Here is a 22,397-nt window from a genome sequence, read left to right as displayed (position 1 = left end):
TCCCTCCCTCCACCCCCTCCCCTAGATGGCAAGCAGTCCTTTATATGTTGGATAGGTTACAGTATATCCTAGATACAATATATGTGTGCAGAACCGAACAGTTCTCTTGTTGCACAGGGAGAATTGGATTCAGAAGGTAGAAATAACCCGGGAAGAAAAACAAAAATGCAAGCAGTTTATATTCATTTCCCAGTGTTCTTTCTCTGGGTGTAGCTGCTTCTGTCCATCTTTGATCAATTAAGGCTCTCTTTATCAAAGAGATCCACTTCCATCAGAATACATCCTCAAACAATATCATTGTTGAGGTATATAATGATCTCCTGGTTCTGCTCATTTCACTCAGCATCAGTTCATGTAAGTCTCACCAGTCCTCTCTGTATTCATCCTGCTGGTCATTTCTTACAGAATATGGATAATATTCCATAATGTTCATATACCACAATTTACCCAACCATTCTCCAATGGATGGGCATCCATTCATTTTCCAGCTTCTAGCCACTACAAACAGGGCTGCCACAAACCTTTTGGCACATACAGGTCCCGTTCCCTTCTTTAGTTTCTCTTTGGGGTATAAGCCCAGTAGAAACACTGCTGGATCAAAGGGTTTGCACAGTTTGATCACTTTTTGAGCATAGTTCCAAATTGCTCTCCAGAATGGCTGGATGTGTTCACAACTCCACCAACAATGTATCAGTGTCCCTGTTTTTCCCACATCCCCTCCAACATTCTGCATTGTCTTTCCCTGTCATTCTAGCCAATCTGACAGGTGTGTAGTGGTATCTCAGAGTTGTCTTAATTTGCATTTCTCTGATTAATAATGATTTAGAGCATATTTTCATATGGCTATAAATAGTTTTAATTTCTTCATCTGAGAATAGTCTGTTCATATCCTTTGACCATTTATCCATTGGAGAATGGCTTGATTTCTTATAAATTAGAGTCAATTCTTTATATATTTTGGAAATTAGGCCTTTATCAGAACCTTTGATTGTAAAAATGTTTTCCCAGTTTATTGTTTCCCTTCTAATCTTGTTTGCATTTGTTTTGTTTGTGCAAAAACTTTTCAATTTGATATAATCAAAATTTTCTATTTTGTGGTCAATAGTGATCTCTAGTTCTTCTTTGGTCATAAATTCCTCCCTCTTCCACAGGTCTGAGAGGTAAACTATCCTATGCTCTTTCAATTTATTTATAATCTCATTCTTTATGCCTAGGTCATGAACCCATTTTGACCTTATTGTGATGTATGGTGTTGTGTGGGTCAATGCCTAGTTTCTGCCATACTAATTTCCAATTTTCCCAGCAATTTTTATCAAATACTGCGTTCTTATCCCCAAAACTGGGGTCTTTGAGTTTGTCAAACACTAGATTATTAACATTATTGGCTGTTTTGTTCTTTAAACCTAACCTATTCCATTGATCAACTAGTCTATTTCTTAGCCAATACCAGATGGTTTTAGTAACTGCTGCTTTATAATAATTTTAGATCTGGTACAGCTAGGCCACCTTCATTTGATTTTTTTTTCACTAATTCCCTTGAAATTATTGACCTTTTGTTTTTCCATATGAACTGTGTTATTATTTTTTCTAGGTCATCAAAATAGTTTTTTTGAGAGTCTGATTGGTATAGTGCTAAATATATATATATATATATATATATATATGTTTATGCATATTTATATATGTACACATTCATACACATGTGTGGACATGAATGTACACATATTGGGGTATTTGTATATATGTGCACATGTGTATTGTATATGTGTGTATACATGTGCATGTGTGTGTGTGTATATATATGTATGCGTATGTGTATCCTTTCTTTGACATTTAAAGCTCTTCCTAATGTGTCCTTCCCTCCTCCTACAATATTTTTTCTTCTTTATGGCCCTCCCAAAACACATGAACGCTAGGATCCAGTGACACCGTGACTTCCTTGTCGTTCCTTGAACTCTCTGACTCGCAGACAATTTCTCTGGCTGTGCCCCCTGTCTGCAATGCTCTCCCTCCTCATCTCCACCTCCTGGCTTCCTTCAAATCCTAGCTCAAATCCCACCTTCCGCGGGAAGCCTTTCTTGATCCTCCTTAATTCTAGTGGCTTCACTCTGGCGATTATCTCGCATTTATTCTCCCATCTCTTGTTTGGATACAGTCTACGTGTTGTCTCCCCTGTTAGACTGTGAGTTCCTAGAGAGAAGGGCCTGTCTTTGGCCAGTCTTTGGATCTTAGGAGTTAGCACAGTGGCTTGGCACATGGTGACCACTGACTCAGTGTTAACTGATTGACTGACTGGGGTTCACCCAGGTAGGAGAAGAACTAGGAAAGCTCAAAGTTGCAGAAATGAGGGAAGGAGAAAATATCCAGGACGAGGCGGAGGGAGGTCATCACAGTTAAAAGCTTGCAGAAAGATCAAGGAGAATGACATCTGAGAAAAGGCCACGCATTTTAGTGATTAAGAAAACGTCAGCAATCTTGGAGAGGCCGGCTTTGGTGGAGTGGAGAGATCAGAAGCCACATGACAAGGATTTGAGTGGGTGTTGTGATGGAGTTAAAGGTAATAACAATAATGATAATAGTAATAACAATAATAATAGTAGCTACCATTTATGTAGCATGTTAAGTGCTACAAATGACCTCATTAAGAGGGTAGATTAATCGTTCTAAAAGTTTCAAAGTGAAATGAAGGATGTAGAAGAAGAGCATGAGGAGGTGGTAGATGATATGAAAGTAAATATTAGGGGAAAAAAGGGAGAAGGGGGAAAAGGGGGAGAGAGACACAGAGAGAATACAAAGATAGAGAAAGAGACAGAGAGAGAGAGACAGAGAAAGAGAGAGATCGAGACAGAGATACAGAGACAGAGAGAGAGAGGCAGAGAAAGAGAGAGATCGAGACAGAGATACAGAGACAGAGAGAGAGAAGAGGGGAGAAGGGAAGAAAAAAATATCTTCTAGAAGATCTAGAATCTAGAAAATTCTAAAAAGAATCTATCTTCTAGCAGAGACAGGAGTAGTGAGATAAAGAACACAGGTAGAGGGGGTAGCTAAGTTGGCAAGGAGAGGAGTCTTTTCTTCCTCAAAGACTAAGGCAAAGCAAGAGAGGTTAGCTAAAAGTAGAGAGGGATGTTCAGGTATGGAATAGGAGAGATGACAGAGGTCCCAATGGAAGGCATGTATTTCCTTAGTAGAGCCAGAAATAAGGAGTCATGGAGGATGTTGGTAGCCTGTGGGAGTGTTGGCTTGAAGAAAGAAGCAATAGTCTGGTATAGGGGCAATAGGGAGAATTGCCATGGAGTCGTCATGTATAATGGATCCTGTTAACACAGGATCACAGAGATGGGCTGAATGGGATCTTGGAGGCATTTAGTCCAATCCCCTCATTTTGAATCTAAGGAAATTGAGCCCCCCCAGAAAGTGAACGTTACTTGCTCAAGGTTACATACAGAACCACAGATTTACAGGCAAAGGGATTTTTGAAGCCATTTAGTCTAATGGTCTCATGTAACAGAGAAGGAAGCAATAGATGGTAGAGCTTGTTGGACTCCCAATTCAGGAGATCTAAATTCAAAAATACTGTCTTAGATGTGACCTTGATCAGACTCCTTAACCTTTCTGAGCCTCAGTTTCCTCATTTATAAAATAAGGAGATTGGATTCAATGACCTCTGAGATCCGTTCTAGTTCTAAATCTATGATACTATGAAATCAAGGCCCAAAGATATGACTTGCCCAAGATAACATAGCTAAGTGTCTTCGGTGGGATTTGAACCTAGTATTCCTGACTCCAAGTCTACAGCTAATCTATAGGTCTTTGAAAGTACCAACATTGGCAAGTATATGGAGTATTTACCAATTCTTTCCCCTGGTCACCATTTCCTGCCTGTATTTTTCCACCAGCTTCTCTTGAAATGTCCAAGAGCCACTCCAAATCAATTAAGCTAATACAATTTAATTATGGAAGAGGAGGAGAATATATAAATATATATATCAACAGATGTGTATGTTTTTGTGTACTTTTGTGTATTTTTGTACCCCCAAATGTCAACTATTAATAGACAAAGGTACCTAGCTATTAAATTAAAAGAGAATTAATCAGTGATATTGACTTGATGTATGTGTAGCTTGTAGATAATGAGCTTTGGCGTCATTATTTGGCTTCTGAGAACCAAATTTTAATTGCTGGCTTCATTTTTTTAAAATTGCCTTCCTCCGATATGATTTTACCTACATTAATTCTTGAGTTGGGTCGCCCATTCTCCAGTTAATGGCAGAGTTGATTAAAATGTTCTCCATTCCCAGTAGATTGGACTAATTGATGAATCAGGCATTGGAACCAGAGCAGAAGCTACAAATGAAAAAAACTGTTAGATACTTGATTAAGGAAGGCAGAACACACTTGCCATGAGTGAAATGTCAGAGATTTCTCTTGCTGCTTTGGAAGTCAGGCTGATCTCTCTCCTCTAAAATAAAAGAGTGAGGGGTGAGTGGGAGGGAGGGGAAGTTGCTGCTGCTTCTCCTTTTGAAGTGGTAGACCAGATGAAAATATTCCCGAGCATCTCCTCCATTGTGTTTCATGATTTGTCACATTTCAAAAGGCAAGGAAGTAATAAGGTGAACATTACACATCGGCCATTAAATCTGTGACCTTTTCAAACTGTAGTGTGGAGGAGAGTTAAATCCAGAATGTTTGAAGTTTTGCAATTCTGATAGAAGATGCCCTTCAGAATGGGATCAGAATCTGAGAAGAGAGAATGGCGGTTCATGATTGGTGCTATGGTGAGCATCAGCAACAGATGAATAGACCTTCCCTATGACTGGATTTTATGCTACAAAAGTAACAAGCAAATACTTCCTCATTTTCCTATTTCTGCCCTGGGTACAACTGTATTTTCAGGCACCCAAGGCTGCATTTTAAACTCTTTCTTAGCCCCATATCCAACAGGTTGTCACAATTTTTCCTATTCTGCCTTCGCAGCATCTCTGCTCCCTTCCCTCCACCCATGTAATAGATGGTATAATGATTTAAGTGTGAACTTGGAGTCAAGGAGACTTCAGTTCAGATCCTGCCTCTGACACTTATTAACTGTCATGGACAAGTAATTTGACTTCCCCATGCCTCTGTTTCCCCTTTTGTAAAATGAGAGGATTGTACTCCTTTTCCAACTCTGTACCCTAAAAGTACAATTCTGGCTCAGACTCTACTCATCTCGTTTGGACTGGGTTAGTGGCAGCTAGAAGGCAATGTGGATCAAGAGCTGGGTGTGTGTGGAACCCATAACATGAGGATGAATATAGCACTCACCTTCTAGAGTTATTGTGAAGATCAAATGAAATATTTGTAAGGTGCTTTGCGAACCATAAAGGACCATAAATGTTTGCTATGATGATTTTTCTTGAAAGGATCTCTTAATTGGAGGGGCCAACCATCCCTACCAATTGCTGATCAACTATCACCCACAGGACAAGTAAGTTAGCCCAATTGAAAAAAGTAGGCACCTTAAGGGAGACATAGGAAATGGGGCATTATCAGGTGAATCAAACCACCACCACCTCCTCAACTACCTCCTAAACTATCACATCCCTTCAGACCATGTTGGAGAATAGCCCAGGCCCCTGAACTCAATAGCCCTGAAAATAACAGTATTACTTCCCCTACCCACACCATCAGCCACCATCAAGGAAATCAATTCCTTGTGGAGATCTTCCAAGTCCCCTAGAGATTGTCCTCTATCTCCCCTCCCCTCCATGGCTAACCTCCACAAAAAAAGCAATCTCCAGTGTCTCTCCTTCTTTTCTTCTCACTCTCCTCTTGGTTCCTTGCAATCTATATTCTTGTCTCATCATTCAACTAAAACTCCCCTCTTCAAAGTTCCTTAATGATCTCTTAATTATCAAGTCTAATGATCTTTCCTTGATCATGGCACCCTTTGACCCCTTAGTGGCCTTTGACATTGCTGATCACTTTCTATCCTTTCTATGCTCTCTACTGTTTCTTTTCCTACCTGACTTTCCCTTTTCGGTGTCTTTTTTGATTATTCATCCACATCACACCCCTTATGTGTCTTTTTCACAAGCCCTACAACAGCCTTCTAAACCATCTCAAGTTCTTCCCCATTCGATCCCTTCCTTCATTCAGAGACCAAGGAGATTTTTTTCGAAAATGCTATTCTGATCATGTGGACTCCCTGCTCAATGAACTCTGATGGTTCTCTATGATCTCCAGGATCAAATAGAGAGTCCTCTGTTTGGACCTTGAAATACTTAGCACAGTGCCTAGTGGATGGTTGGGTGCTCCCTGACTACTTGGCTGATAAGATGGCACGTGCTTCTGTAAGTTCTGCCATCCTGTCTCTTTTGCTACTGAAGACCAAGAGTTTGTAGCACCCAAGTCTGTGGCACATATCAAGTAGATCAGCATCTGAGATGTATAGTAGGAGGAATGATACTGCTGTATTGCCACAACTGAAAGACCGGGAGGTCTTTTTCCATGTAACTTACAGATAAAACTTCCCATATTCTGTCTCCACATATTCAAATTTCAACTCATTGAAATCAGGGGCTGTCTTGACTTTCGATTGACTTTTTCTTTCATTTATTCTATTCATGCACATGTGTTCCAGTGGATAGAATATCAGGCTTAGTATCAGGGAAACCCATCTTCCTGAGTTCATATCTGGCCTTAGAAATTTATCATCTGTTGTGACCCTGGGTAAGTCACTTTACCCTATTTTCCTCAGTTTCCTCATCTGTAAAATGAGCTGGAGAAGGAAATGGCACACCACTCCAGTGTCTCTGCCAAGAAAGCCCCCAATGGGATCACAAATGAAAACAGCTGAGCAACAACAAAAATGGGGATAATAATAATACTGACCTTAAAGGGCTATTGCAAGGATCAAGCTATAGTAAACCCGTGTTGTAAACCTCAAAATGCTACATAAATGGTAGCTGTTATTAAGGGTCATACCTGACTAAGAGAAGAGCTGCATTTGGGGCCAGGTCTCTGGGCTCTTGGTCAGCTGTCTCCTCACTACCATACTGATTCTTTGAGGATACATTGTTCTAAGTTATTCTTCAAATAGATTTAGGAGGGATATATGCTCACATTCTGCACTTCCATACAAAACTTTTTGTCTCTGTTCCCTACAAAGGGTACATTGACCAATTTCATCATCTCTCTGGGACCTCATCAGTGTTTTGAATCACTCCCCCACCATCACTCTGAAATTTGAAGGAGCTACAATGGAACCAAAGACCATTTTTTCTTATCTCTTTTGAGTTTCTGTACGGTCAAATAGGTCATGACTAAGTGCCCATTGGGCTGATGATGGACTCTCCGTGCTTAGCTAGGCTGGAATCCTTGAAGTATTAGTCCCTCCCTAGAGGACACAGCTCTTAACCTCAGGTCCACAGATAGATTTCAGGGGAGTCTGTGAACTTGGACGAGAAAATAAATTACATCGTTACTGTCATTAACCTTTGGTTTCCTTTGTAATATTCTGTATTTATTTTATTCACTTAAAAATATAGTTCTGTGAAGTGGCTTCCCTAGACTGCCAAAGTGTGTGTGTATTGGGGAGGGGGCGCAAATCACACATACAAAAAGAATAAGCTCTCCCAATCCAGGCCAGTTTTTTTATCTGTTCATTTTCCAGATGGCTTTTTTGGAAAATGAATTCTAACCTGAATGGGTGCTAGATTCTCTTCACACTAGAAGATTAGAATGAATATTGGACCATGACTTGTGTGAGTGAGGTGGAAGTTGGAGACAGAAGGGCAAGAGGGAGAGACAAGACTGAAAGACATACCAGAAGGTTAACTAGGGGCCATATTGCTTCAGGCTTTTGACACTCTGGGAGCTAAGCTATTTTCTCAAGCTGATTTTCTTTTATTTGCTCTTGACTTATCCTTTTTAATTAAAAAATATTCAACCAAGCCTAGTTCACCTCATATAACTGGATCAGGAGGTGATTTTGTAGAGAGAAAGCAGACTTAGGATTCAAATCTCAGATCAGACATTTCCTAGCGATGTGATTGTGGTCAAGTCCCTTCTTGTCTCTGGACCTTAGTTTCCTCCTCTATAAAGCAAAAAGGCTGTAATATATGTTCTCTTTGGCAGCTTCTAGTTCTAAATCTTAGGAGCCTATGAGTTGGCTTTGGGGTAAGACTTCACCACTATATTTAATACCTGAGGGATTCTGGGTAAAACTTCCCTTCTGAAGTTTCTGGCAGCTCTAAAGTCTATGCTCCTGCCATCAAAGTCCTTCACCTCTTTTGAACCTCAGTTTCCTCTTCTCATAAATTAGAAGATTGTCCCCAAATACGTCTAAGGTTTCCTCTCCCTCTAACATCTATGATTCTGTCATCTTAAGTCCTTTCACCTTCTTAAGCCTTAGTTTCTGTCTTTGCAAATTGGGGATAATAATCTTTATGCTACTTTTCTTCCCAGATGTGCGAGGAAGTAAGCCTTTCTAAGACTTAAAGCTTTATATAAATAGTGGCTTTTATTATTAATACAACTGTGTTCATATTGATCTAATGGAGTCCCAACTTAAAGGTTGGAGGAAGCAGATGATCCCTAAGCTCTGGAGGATGGGTGGTGGGGGTAAGGTCTGAGGGTTTCTTTCCATCATAGGTTCTTAACCTGGGGTCCATGAACATATATAGCAAATATAGCAAAAATCAAGATCTTCCATTGCATCCAAGCCACCTCCAGTTGTCCTGATCTATATCTGGCCACTGGATAGCTTTGGAGGGTAAAGTGAGGCAGGTGATCTTGCATAGCCCTCCCTCACTTAAATCCAACAGACACACACACACACACACACACACACACGCACACGCACACACGCATTTATGTCTGTGAATAGATGGATGGATAACTATTTCAATAGAATTGGTTACTTTTATAATTTTATATATTTTATTTTATGTATTCACAAATGATTTTCTGAGAAGAGTTCACATCACTTCACCACAAAAAAGTCCATGGCACAGAATCTCTAGCTAAGGGCCCAAAGGGCTCCCCCCAGGAGGCTACCTGCTCACAGCACTTTCCACCCCGGGGTACTTTCCTGAGCGTCACTCAGCAACTTTAAGTGCTGTCCCCAGGAAGAGGCGCACCCGAGAAACCCAGAACCGGAGGCACCCTTAGTGAGAGACCCAGGGACAGAAGGAGGAGGAATAGCTTCTTAAAGCTGAAAGTAGGCTCTCTGCATGGGTCTGAGAGGATTGCCAAAGCTCGGGGGTGTCAGCCACCTGCCAGTTTCTTTTTTTTAAGAGAGAAATATATAGTGAAGTAACTCTGAGAATTCATTTGACATGAATCGGATTGGCAAAGTTGACAAAAACAGGAAAATGACAAATGTTCAAAGAACTTCAGGAAAACAGGCACATTGATACTTTGTTGGTGGAGCTGTGAATTGATTCCACCATTCTGGAAAGTAATTTGGGTTTTTAACATGTCCTTTGTTTGTTTTTTGCTGAGGCAGTTGGGGTTAAGTGACTTGCCAAGGGTTTCACAGCTAGGAAGTGTTAAGTGTCTGAGGTCACATTTGAACTCAGGTCCTCTTGACTTCAGGGCTGGTACTCTATCTACTGTGCAACCTAGATGCCCCTTGCTATTCCTTTTAAATACATAATAAAGGAGTCATGTAAATTTATTTTTCCCCCATCACCCATCCTAGAGATGGCTAACATCAGACACAAATATGTATATATAATATGCAAAATCATTCCAATGATCAATTCTTTCTCTGGTGCAAATAGTGTCTTCATATGTTCTTTGTAGCTAATTTGGGTGTTTATAATAGTCAAAATGACTTTCTCACTCAAAGTTGTTCTTAAAACAATTTTGCTATTACTGTATACTATATTCTCTTGCTTCTGCTCATTTTATTCTTCATTGTTTTATGCAGATTTATCCATGTTTTCCTAAAATCATTTCTTTTTTTTTTAATTAAAGCTTTTTTTATTTTCAAAATATATATATGGATAATTTTCAACATTCATCCCTACAAAACCCTTTGTTCTAATTTTTCCCTTCCTTTCCCCACTCCCTTCCCCAATTGACAAGTGATCCAATATATGTTGAACCTGTACACTTCCTCTCTCTGTATTTTCACAAATATCATGCTGCTCCAGAAAAAAAATCATATCAAAAAAGGAAAAAAAATGAGAAAGCAAACAAAATGCAAGCAAACAACAACAAAGAGTGAAAATGCTATGTTGTGATCTCCGCTCAGTTCCCACAGTCCTCTCTCTGGGTGCAGATGGCTTTCTTCATCACAAGACCATTGGAACTGGTCTGAATCATCTCATTGTTGAGGAAATGAAAGCCATTTCCATCAGAATGGATCATTCTATAATCTTGCTGTTGCTGTGTATAATGATCTCCTGGTTCTACTCACTTCACTCAGCATCAGTTAATATAAGTCTCTCCAGGCTTCTCTGAAATCATCCTGCTCATTGTTTCTTACAGAACAATAATATTCCATAACATCCACATACCGTGAGTTACTCAGCCATCCTTCCACTGATGGGCATTCTCTCAGTTTCCATTTTTTGCCACAACACAAAGGGCTGCCACAAACATTTTTGCACATGTGGGTCCTTTTCCCTCTTTTGTGATCTCTTTCAGCTACCAGTTTCTGAATAGCTCTAACTACTGTTGTTCAAATTTGTGAATGCCTTCGCCTACAGAATGGTTTACTTGCCTGTAAAGAAAAGAAATGCATCACTTCTATTTGGGCCCCAAGGTACCTTCTATCAGTAACACAAATGTGTTACTAGTCATTTTCAGGAAAATCCAATTGCATTTGTTTCAGGGACTCTTTATTTGAGGTCAAGAAAGGAGAAAATGACAGCTAAGAATGCAATTCCCATCCTTTCTCCTCAAGCCAATCCCCAATTATAATTGTATATAATACATATAGTATATCATTGTATAGAATATATAATTGTAACCAAAATATATTCTTAAATGTTACCCTTCTTATACAAAAATGATTCCTCTTTTTGCTAATATAGAGCAGGACACATTGGCACTGTTTCTTCACTGAATTGATTCAAAAGTCATTTATTATATACTTAATACACAAAGTTTGCAGTTTTTACCTCAAATACTCTCACTTGAAGCTCCCCACAACCTCGTGAGATAGGTGTGCCAGCCTCCCATTCTAACAATGAGGAAACTGAGGGCAAGAGAGTTGAAGTGACTGAGCCAGGGTAACATAGCTAATAAATGTCAGAGCCAAGATTTGCACCCAGGTTTTTCTGATGTCAAGTCTAGCACTTTGCCCCTGTTTCCACACTGCTCCTCCCAACTTAGTCGATCAGAGGCCATACTTTTCGGTGCCGAGAATACAAAACCAAAAGTGAACTGCCCTAACAGTTGGAGCTGTCCAGCAGTGAACTAGGCTGCCTCAGCAGCATCCTCCCTGACTTCTCCAGGCCTGATTGAGTGTATGGGGTGAGGATTTTTTTTTCAGCTTGGGTTGGCTTAGATGGTAAATGAGGCTTTTTAGAATTCTATGATTCTGAAACAGTCCTTGTTTTTAAGCAGTTTTCATTCAAATTTTCAGGGAGGGAGGAAGGACAAGGAATATAAAATCTGCACACATACAATAATGTAATGCATGTACACACCCACACACAGTAATTAGAGGAAAATTCCAGCAGGAAGTAGTAGTACCTGAGCAAAGCCTTTAAGGAAAGTAGGCATCGTGACAGGTAAAAGAGAGAAAGGAAACCGACTTAGGCGTGGGAAATATAACTGCTGCAAAGGCACAGAGATGGGAATGGTTTCAGGAAAGTTTGGGAAGCATTGAGAAGACCAGTTTGGCTAAAATTCAAAGGATATGCAGGAGAGGAGTAGGAAATGAGCCTAGCAAGGTAGGGTAGAACCAGGAAGTGTGTGGAGGGCTTTGAATAACACATCATGAACAGGAGAGATCAGAAGTAGGGCTACCAATCAAGAAGCTATTTCTATTCCGCACTTCTGGCCACAGGGGCCTAAACTACAATAATGGCAGTGTGAGTGGTAAGATGGGAACAGATGCATTAGATATTCTGAGGCAGAATTGACAAAAATTGGCAATTGGATGGGGGAGAGTGGGAGGGATGGAATAGTCAAAAGCATGATTCCAGGTTGCAAACTTGAGGGATGACAAAGGTAGTGGTTTTGTAGGCAAAGGGATATTTTGAAGGAAAAGAAACCAAATTCCATTTTATAGAAATTGATCATGGTATGCTTATCAGACCGTAGTTGGTGGTGTAGAACTTGGGGTTCAGGAAAGGAGGGAAACAAATACAGGTATGTAGATAGATAAGCACACATGTGAATAATACCTACATATTATCTATGTAGAGATAACAATTGAACCCCCAAACATTGATGAGATTACCCAAGAAAGAGTATAAAGAGAGGTTGAGAAGAGCTCAGATTGAGCTTTCGGGGACATCCAAAGTTAGGCTATAGAAGATGAATGATGATCAGGTGAAAGAGAATGAGAAGCAGCAGTTAGATAAGTATGAAGAGAACCAGGACAGAGCAATAGCTAGGAGGAAAGGGTGATCAGCAATGTGAAATGAAGTCAAGAGGGAAGATCGAAATAATGTTTTTAGATCTACAATTAAGAGATAGTTGATAACCTCAGTAGAGAGTGTTTCAGTGGAGTGGCAAAAGTCCAGAAACAAAGTAAATGGAATTGAAAGCAAAACAAATTGGATTTAAAAATAAAATAAAGAGCTGTTTTTCTTTTGAGGAACAGTAAATGCCAAAGCATTAGCTAATTTATTTTTTTTTAATTAAAAAAACAAATTATTAAAATAAAAAAATGGGAAAGAAGCCATCACAACAAATAGACAAGAGATGAAGAAAATTATCAGAAACTATTATTTCAGTTCTATTCCAGCAAAAATAAAATGTATGAATGTCAACAAAAATATAAAATACTCAGATTATTGAAACTCTTGATATATAACATATAATCTGAGTTCAGACAGAAAAATTGAGTAAGCCATACATAAATGAGCTGCCACTTTAAAAAAAAACCAAACCCAACCCCCCCCACCAAGGATAAACAAGTTGTTTTCTATCAAAGGCTTTAAAGGACAAATCATCTCTACACTATGCAAACTGTTTTTAAAAACTCAACTCAATTCTCTCTAAGACATAAATATGGTATTGTTATTTAGACTAGGGAAAGCTAAAATCAAAAAAAGATGTATGGACCAATATCACTAATGAATACTGATGCAAATGTATTAAATAAAATACTGGCACATAGAATGGAGCAATACATCAAGACGTAGTCATTGTGACCCAATTGGATTTAGGCAAGAAAATGCTAGGGCTGTTTAACATTAGAAAAACTATGAGCATAATAAATCATACAAAGACTGAAAACAATAAAAGATATGATTATCTCAGTAAAGGCAGAAAGCCTTCAACACAATATAACACTAATCTTAGTTTAAAACACTAAAAAGCATAAAGCAGAACACTGCTTTCCTTAGCATGGTGTAAAATATCTCTCAAGAAACTCAAAACTAGTATTATTTGTATTAGAAACTTTCCCACTATAAACAGGGGTGAAGCGAGGATGCCCATTCTCACCATTATTATTTGAGAAAGTTCTAAAAATATACTGTCATCCAACTCTAAGGTGCCACTTCACACCTCTCAGATTGGCTAAGATGACAGGAAAAGATAATGATAAATGGTGGAGAGGATGTGGGAAAATTGGGACATTGATACGTCGTTGATGGAACTGCGAATTCATTCAATCATTCTGGAGAGCATTTTGGAACTATGTCCAAAGGGTTATCAGATTGTGAATACCCTTTGATCCAGCAGTGTGTCTCCTGGGTCTGTGTCTCAAAGAGATCTTAAAGGAGAGAAAGGACCCACATGGGCAAAAATATTTGTGGCAGTCCTTTTTGTAGTGGCAAGGAACTGGAAACTGAGTGGATGCCCATCAATTGGAGAATGGCTAGATAAATTATAGTATATGAAGGCTATGGAATATTATTGTTCTGTAAAAAACGACCTCAGGATGATTTCAGAGAGGCCTGGAAAGACTTACACGAACTCATGCTGAAAGAAATGAGCAGAACCAGGAGATCATTATACACAGCAACAGCAAGATTATAGGATGATCAATTCTAATGGACATGGCTCTTTTCAGCAGCAAGGTGATTCAGGCCAGTTTCAATGGTCTTGTTATGAAGAGAGCCATCTATAACCAGAGAGAGGACTGTGGGGACTGCATGTGAATCACAATATAGTATTTTAACTTTTTTACTATTGTTTGCTTGCATTTTTTCTTTCTCATTTTTTTCTTTTTGATCTGACTTTTCTTGTGTAATATGATAATTGTAGAAATACTTATAGAAGAATTGCACATGTTTAACTTATATTGGATTATTTGCTGTCTAGGGGAAAAGGTAGGGGGAAGGGAGGGAAAAATTTGGAACACGAGGTTTTATAAGGGTTAATATTAAAAAATTATTTACATATATGTTTTGAAAATAAAAAGCTTTAATTAAAAAAAAAGTTTTTAAAAGAAAGAAAATAAATAAAAATTGTTTCATCCATAATGACAAAATAAAAATAATCGAAGGGATAAAGAGTGGCAAGGAAGAGGCTCAAATATCTTAGTTTGTAGGTGATCATAGTATCATAGACTGAGAGAAGAAAATGACCTTAGAGGTCATGTGGTCTAACCCCATCATTTAACAGATAAAAAACTGAAGTCTAAAGAGGTTAAGTAATTCACCCAAGATCACCTAGGTGGTAACAGAAGCATTATTTTTTTTATCTTTGTTTTATTTCAATAGTCATTTACTTTTCCAATTACATATAAAGATAATTTTCAACATTCATTTTTGTACAATTTTGAATTCCAATTTTTTTCTCCCTTACTCCCTTACCTCCCCCTCCCCAAGACAACAAGCAATCTTGTATAGGTTATACATGTAGAACCATTTTAAACATATTTTCATATTAGTCACGCTGTGAAAGGAAAAAACAAAAAACAAAAGCCATGAGAAAAATATCAAACAAGCCAAAAAAATGAGAATAGTATGTTTCAATCCATATTCAGTCTCCATAGTTCTCTTTCTGGATGAGGATGACGTTTTCTATACCAGGTCTATTCAATTGTCTTAGATCATTATATTGCTGAGAAGAACTAAGTCTATCATAGTTGATCATCAACACAACCTTGCTGATTGTATATACAATGTTCTCCTGGTTCTGCTCGCTTCACTCAGCATTGGTTCATCTAAGTCTTTCCAAATTTTTCTGAAATCAGCAGAGGCAGTATTTAAACCTAAGTCCTCTTGCCCCTAAAATAGGAGGCTTTGACTTTTTATGTGTATTATCGACCTCTTTAGTCACCCAGTGAAGCTTATGGGCTCCTCAAAATAATGTGTTTAAATGGATAATAGAGTAAAAGCCTTAGGGATATAAAGAAACCCAAGTATATTGATATATCATCACAGTATCAACAAATTTAAACTGGTTCAGGCTAGCTTCGACCACTTTAAATTGGTTCAGACAAATGTAAGCTAAGCCAGTTCAGAGAAGTTTAAATCATTTAAACATAATGAATTGGTTTTTAGCTAATTTGAACTAGTTTAAACTGATTTAGGCCAGTTTGGAGTACCTGTAATTGGTTCACGCCAGTTTAGAACTGGTTTTAGTCACTTTGAAACACTTTAAATTAGTTCAGGCCAGTTTAGAACTAGCTATGCCCAGTTAGAACTGGTTTTAAACAGTTTAAACCAGTTTAGACTAGTTCAGGTCAGTTTGGACTAATTTTAACTGGTTCAGGCCAGTTTAGATCAGTCTAAGCCAGTTTAGACTAGCTCTAACTGCTTCAGGCCAGTTTCAACCACTTTAAACTGGGTCAGACAGTGTAAGCTAAGCCAGGTCAGACCAGTTTAAATCAGTTAAACATAATGAATTGGTTACACCCAGTTAGAATTGGTTTTAGCCAATTTGAACCACTTTACTGGTTTAGGTCAGTTTAGATCAGTTTAAACTGGTTCAGACCAGTTTAGCGGACCCCATGGTGGAAAAAATCCATGCTCAGTACATTGTAGCAAGCTGACTCAGCTTACAATATGATGGTTTACTTAGAAAACCCAAGTAAACAACGATAATTGAAATAATAAATAGCTTCAGCAACATGGAGGATATAAAACAAACTCACAAACCATCAGCATACAATGCAATCCAGTGCAAAAGTAAGATGGAATGGTAACTACTTTGACAGACCTTAAATTATATTCTGAGGTAGTCTTTTAAATTATAATAAAATAATCTGGTGATAGATTTTTTAAAAGATCTGTGAAATAGATTATTTAAGCAAGGTGTCAAACTAGATATATAGAATAGCTATGTTTAATAAAACCAAGAACACAAATCAAAAGGAAAGAAATTAATAATTCAACAAAAACTGCTGAAAAAACTAAATAACTATTTGGCAAAAGGGATGGAGAGAGGAATAGAATGTCATCTTTTGCCAACCACCACACTAAATTCCAAATGGATCAATAATTTACATATTAACAACTCTCACCACAAAAAAAGAGATGAATGAAATGTTCTATCTTACCCATCTGTGGGGATGGATGAAAATTCTTAATTACAGAATTAGAGAAATATATGACACAAAAGAGTTGAAATTGATTTATAAAAATAAAGAGCTTTTAAAAATACTTAAAATCAATATCATCAAAATTAGAAGGTGCTTTCTGAACTGGGGGAAATAAGACTTTGCTTTTTAACTCTTTCAGATAATAGTCCGATATCTCAAATCTGTTAAGGAGCCGGTAAAATTTATATATAACAGCCATCTCCTAATTGACAAATGGTCAGTGTGTAAAAATATAATTCTCAAAAGAGACAAATGACAAATAATCAAAGAAATGCAACTCGGAGCAACTGGGAGACATCACTTGGCCAAACTGACAGATACAGTGGATGGTAGAACTGAGTGCTAGAGTGGATATAGAAAAACTGCCACATTGAATACATTTGCTATCTTTTCTGGAAAGAAGTATGCAATTGCATACTGAGAGCTACATAAATGTGCATACCCTTTGAGCCAGCGATCCTACCATCAAGTTAATACCTGAAAGACATTATTGACGAGGGAAAAAAAAAAGAGAGACTTATAAAAACAGGTCCTAACAACACTATCTTTAAAGCAAGAACAATAATCACAAACTGGAAACAAACTACAGGCCCAATGATGGGGAAATGGATGAATAAATTATGATATATGAATATATTGGAACATTACTGTGCTGTAAGAAATGACAAATATGAAGAAGTTTTTAAATATGGGAAGACATCCAAAATGATGCAGAACCCAAAGAACAATGCACTCACCGCTGGGCCGTGTAAATAAGGACGATATTAAACAGCAACAAAATTCATGCTAAATACACAGGATGGATTTGTTGCACTCACTTTAAAGTTAATATACACAGTTATTGCTTCTGTTAACAACCAGTAAATAACCCAAGTGTTCTGTTACATGAACAATCATTGCAATCACTTGCTTTGTTTTCGTTTTTATACTTTCATTTGTTATTGTTCATATATCTGAATGCTGATATTTGTCAGTAGAAGCTAATATGTGTTCATTTAAAAACCATAGAGCGAAAAAATATGTAGAATGCTAATGTCAGAGGCTCTTCTGTTATGTGGATCGGGGTATATTTGGGGAACATTTCTCCTTCCTTGGCTCATTGCTCACATTCAGAAAAATCTGGGAAATTCATACCACTCAGGGTGTTGTCTACCAAGTCCCCTGGTCAGAATACGTCATCTATCATGGGGAGACTTAGCGGGACTGAATCCTGAGAAAGTAATGATAAAAAGAAATATTCCCCACCCCTCTACCTCGACCATGCATTTTAAACCTTGAAAGCTGAAAAATATGTGTGGTTCATGAATCAACGGGCCAGCTCCTAAGTCCAAAGCAAATGTGTCAAGCTCTGGGTTGGGGGGTCTTGTCACTGATTTATTATGGGGCCTCAGATAAAAATGTTAATCTTCTAAGGCCTTATCTCTTTCTTGGCTAAAAGAGGGCAAATTAGACTGACCTCTAACTTCTTGAGGCTACTCAGTGTACTAATTACAGCAATAATTAAAGAGCTTTGAGGATGCAGAGTGCCAGTAAATGCCTCATACGATCTTTCCTTTCTGATTAGACACAAAACGCAGCGTTCTGAGTGTTAAGGAAGGAACAAACCACTTCTGTTCCCAGTAGCAACCAATTGTATAAACGATACCCTTCTGGGGATTCTAGTATATGTAAGGCTGAAGGTTTGAGGAGAAGAAAGACGGTTTTATCTACTTCATAACATTAGTGAAATAGCAGAGCTCTCTCTCAGATTCTCAAGAATAATTTGCATTTCTATTGCGTTCTCCCTCTCCCCACACTTCCCCCAATTGTCTAATGTCTCCAAGGAGCTTTCTGAAGAATTAGTTTCATAGCCTCACAGAATGTTAAAGCTGGAAAGGCCTTATTGGTCCCCTCGTCCAACTACCTCATTTTACTTTTGGGGAAACTGAGGACAAGAGAGAGGGGAAATAGCTTGCTTTAAGTTGCCTGAGCAAATTGGTGAAAGAATTGCAAAAAGACTCTTTCAGTCTCTTCATTCACAGTCCCTTGCTCGTCCATTCAACCACCCAAATTGTATAGCAGAAAATGAGTGGTGACCCTTTGGGGCAAGTGAGGTGGATTAGCTACTGTCACATTCTATATACCTTTGCCAGCCACCCAAAGTGGGTATACTGTTACACAAAGACAGAACTTTTCGTGGTACCATTTCCTCATCTGCAATGGACTCAAAGTGAATAAAAGGAGTTCATGAGAGCCAGGCAGTTTTGCTCATGGAGGGAAAAAAAAGAAGAAAAGGTGTTTCTTCCCTTCCCTATTGAATAGACACTTAAAAACCATTCTGACAATGAAAATAACTGCCATTGGGACAGCTAGTTGGCTCAGTGCATAGAGAACTGGCCCTGGATTCAGGAGTATTTGAGTTCAAATCCGGCCTCAGACACTTAACACTTGTCACTTACTATCTGCGATCCTGGGCAAGTCACTTAATCCCAATTGCCTAACCAAAAAAAAAAAAAAAAGAATTAAAAAATAAAATAACAAAATAACTGCCATCTATAAAGTCCTTTACTATTTGCAAGGTGCTTTGTAGATACTATCAGTAGAATGTAATCTCCTTAAGGACTGAAAGTGATTTGGTTTTGTCTTTATATCCCTAGCAACTAATACAGTGCTTTGCATATATGAGGTGTTTAGCAAATGCTTGCTGGATTTTCTCCTTTGACCCTCACAGAAACTCTGTGAGGTGAGTAACATCTTCCTATTCTCAGGATGAAGAAACTGAATCCCAGAAGGATTAAACATTCTTCCCAGGGTCACGCAGCTAAATTTCAGAGGCAAGACAACATGGCACAGCAGAAAGAGAACTGTCTGGAGCCATAAGACCTGGGTTTAAACCCCACTTGTATCAGCATAATTCTGGGCAAGTTACTTCACTCTATTTGTCTCAGTTTCCTCATTTGTAAAATGATCTGGAGATGGAAACGGCAAAGCACTCCAGTATCTCTGCCAAGAAGACCCTAAATGGGATCACAGAGAATTAGGCACAATTGAAATGAATGAACAGCAGTAAAATGAGGGGATTGGACCATATGGTGCTCTGAGGTCCCTATCATCTCAAAATCTATGATCCTAAAATCACTTAACTTTTCTCAGCATCAGTTTCCTCTACTGCAACAAATACCACTTGAAGTAGATGGCTTTTAAGATCCCTTGCTGTTGGTAGGTCCATGACTTGCAGTCATTTTGCCCCTTTGAGCCTTAATATCCTTATTTATGAAATGAAGGATTTGGCCTAGATGCCCTCTGAGGTTGCCTCTAGCTTTGGATTTAGGATCTATGATTAGAGTCCATGTCTTCTTAACTCCAGGTGCAACTACACCATTCTACCTCTTATATGCAATTTACCAATGACCCACACAGGCAAGTAAGCATCTCCCCCATACCATACACACACACTACTTGGTACCACTTGGACCTTCCTTTCCTGGGGAGGATCCCTTCTTTTTAAGGAGAGATCCCTTGTTTGAGAATTGTAGATCTTTTTCTCTTTACAATTAAAAAATTATTTCTAACTTGAACCAAACACCAAATAAAACGGGCACTTTCATATACATAGTTAAAGAGAAAAAGAGGATGGTACATGCATTTATGTATCTTTATTATGAATAGCTAGCTCTTCATCTTGAGTAAGTAATAAAATCAATAAAAAGCTTTCAAAGCTGTCCTCCTTGTCTGTGTTTCATTCTAGCCTTCCTTCTGTTCTTTTCGATGTGATTTTTTTTAAAAAGGTATTTCAGAGGTCTTATTTTCTTTTTTCATTATTTATTTGGTTGCCTTTCCCCTGTCTTTCCTTTCCCTCCCATCTACCCCCACTGGAAAAAATAAAAGAAATAAAGCCCTTGTAATAAATGGTCATAGTTGAGCAAAACAAATTCCCACACTGGTTATGTCTAAAAATGGATGTTTCCTTCTGCATCTTGAGTCGATCAAGTCTGGTCAGTTGGCTTTAGTGACTCTAGGGGAGAAAGTGAGGCTACCAACCCTGTATAGCTCTGCCCTATTTCAATCCAATTCACTTGAAATTCAAGATATCATCAAAATGGGTTCATGATTTAGGCATAAAGAATGAGATTATAAATAAATTAGAGGAACCTCTGGAGGAGGAAGGAATTTGTGACCAAAGAAGAACTAGAGATCATTATTGATCACAAAATAGAAAATTTTGATTATATCAAATTAAAAGGCTTTTATACAATAAAAACTAATGCAGACAAGATTAGAAGAGAAGTAATAAACTGGGAAAACATTTTTACAGTCAAAGGTTCTGATAAAGACCTCATTTCCAAAATATATAGAGTAATGACTCTAAGAAATCAAGCCATTCTCCAATTGATAAATGGTCAAAGGATATGAACAGACAATTTTTCAGATGAAGAAATTGAAACTATTTCTAGCCATATAAAAAAATCCTCTAAATCATTATTAATCAGAGAAATGCAAATTAAAACAACTCTGAGATACCACTATACACCTGTCAGATTGGCTAGGATGACAGGAAAAGATACTGCCGAATGTTGGAGAGGATGTGGGAAAACTGGGACACTGATGCATTGTTGGTGGAATTGTAAATGAATCCAACCATTCTAGAGAGCAATTTGGAACTATGCTCAAAAAGTTATGAAACTGTACATACCCTTTGACCTAGCAGTGTTTCTACTGGGCTTATACCCCAAAGAGATCTTAAAGGAGGGAAAGGGACCTGTATGTGCAAAAAATGTTTGGGCAGCCCTTTTTATAGCGGCTAGAAACAGGAAATTGAATGGATGCCCGTTAATTGGGGAATGGCTGAATAAGTTGTGGTATATGAATGTTATGGAAATAGTATTGTTCTGTAAGAAATGACCAGCAAGATGAATACAGAGAAGCTTGGAGAGACTTACATGAACTGATACTGAGTGAAATGAGCAGCGCGATACTATATGATGATCAGTTCTGATGGACGTGGCCCTCTTCAACAATGAGATGAACCAAAACAGTTCCATTTGTTCAATAATGAAGAGAATCAGCTACACCCAGAGAAAGAACTCTGGGAAATGAGTATGAACCACTATATAGCATTTCCAATCCCTCTGTTTTTCTCCACTTGAGTTTTTTTTATTTCCTTCTCAGGTTATATATACTTTCTCAGGTTATTGTCTAAGTCCAATTTTTTCATGTGCAGCAAAATAACTGTATGAATATGTAAACATATGTTGTATTTAACATATACTTTAACATATTTAACATGTATGGATCTACCTGCCCTCTAGAGGAGGGGGGAAGGAGGGGAAAAGTTCGAACAGAAGGTTTTGCAAGGGTCAATGCTGAAAAATTACCCATGCATATATCTTGTAAATAAAAAGCTATAATTAAAAAAAAATTCAAGATATCACTCATATCTTTGGTCCTCTTCAAGAACAAAGGACAAAAAATTTCAGCAGGTAGGCAGCATGCTTCATTATGGATCTTATAGAAGGAATCATGAATGGTCATTATATTGAACAGAGTTCTCAAGTCTTTCACAGTTGTTGATATTTTTTAATTATAATAGTGGTGTTATTTTGAAATTTGTTTTTCTTGTTTTTATCACTTTGCATCAGGAGAGAGCGAGAGAGCACGAGCACGCACACTCACCAGGATTCTCTGAATATCCTTTATTGCTTTTCTTGTGACACAGTAATATTCCATTCTGTTTATATGCCATAATTGTCATTCA

This window comes from Antechinus flavipes, chromosome X (genome assembly GCF_016432865.1).
Source record: "Antechinus flavipes isolate AdamAnt ecotype Samford, QLD, Australia chromosome X, AdamAnt_v2, whole genome shotgun sequence".
NCBI classification, from domain to species: domain Eukaryota; kingdom Metazoa; phylum Chordata; class Mammalia; order Dasyuromorphia; family Dasyuridae; genus Antechinus; species Antechinus flavipes.
Note: the sequence above shows the minus strand (reverse complement) of the source record.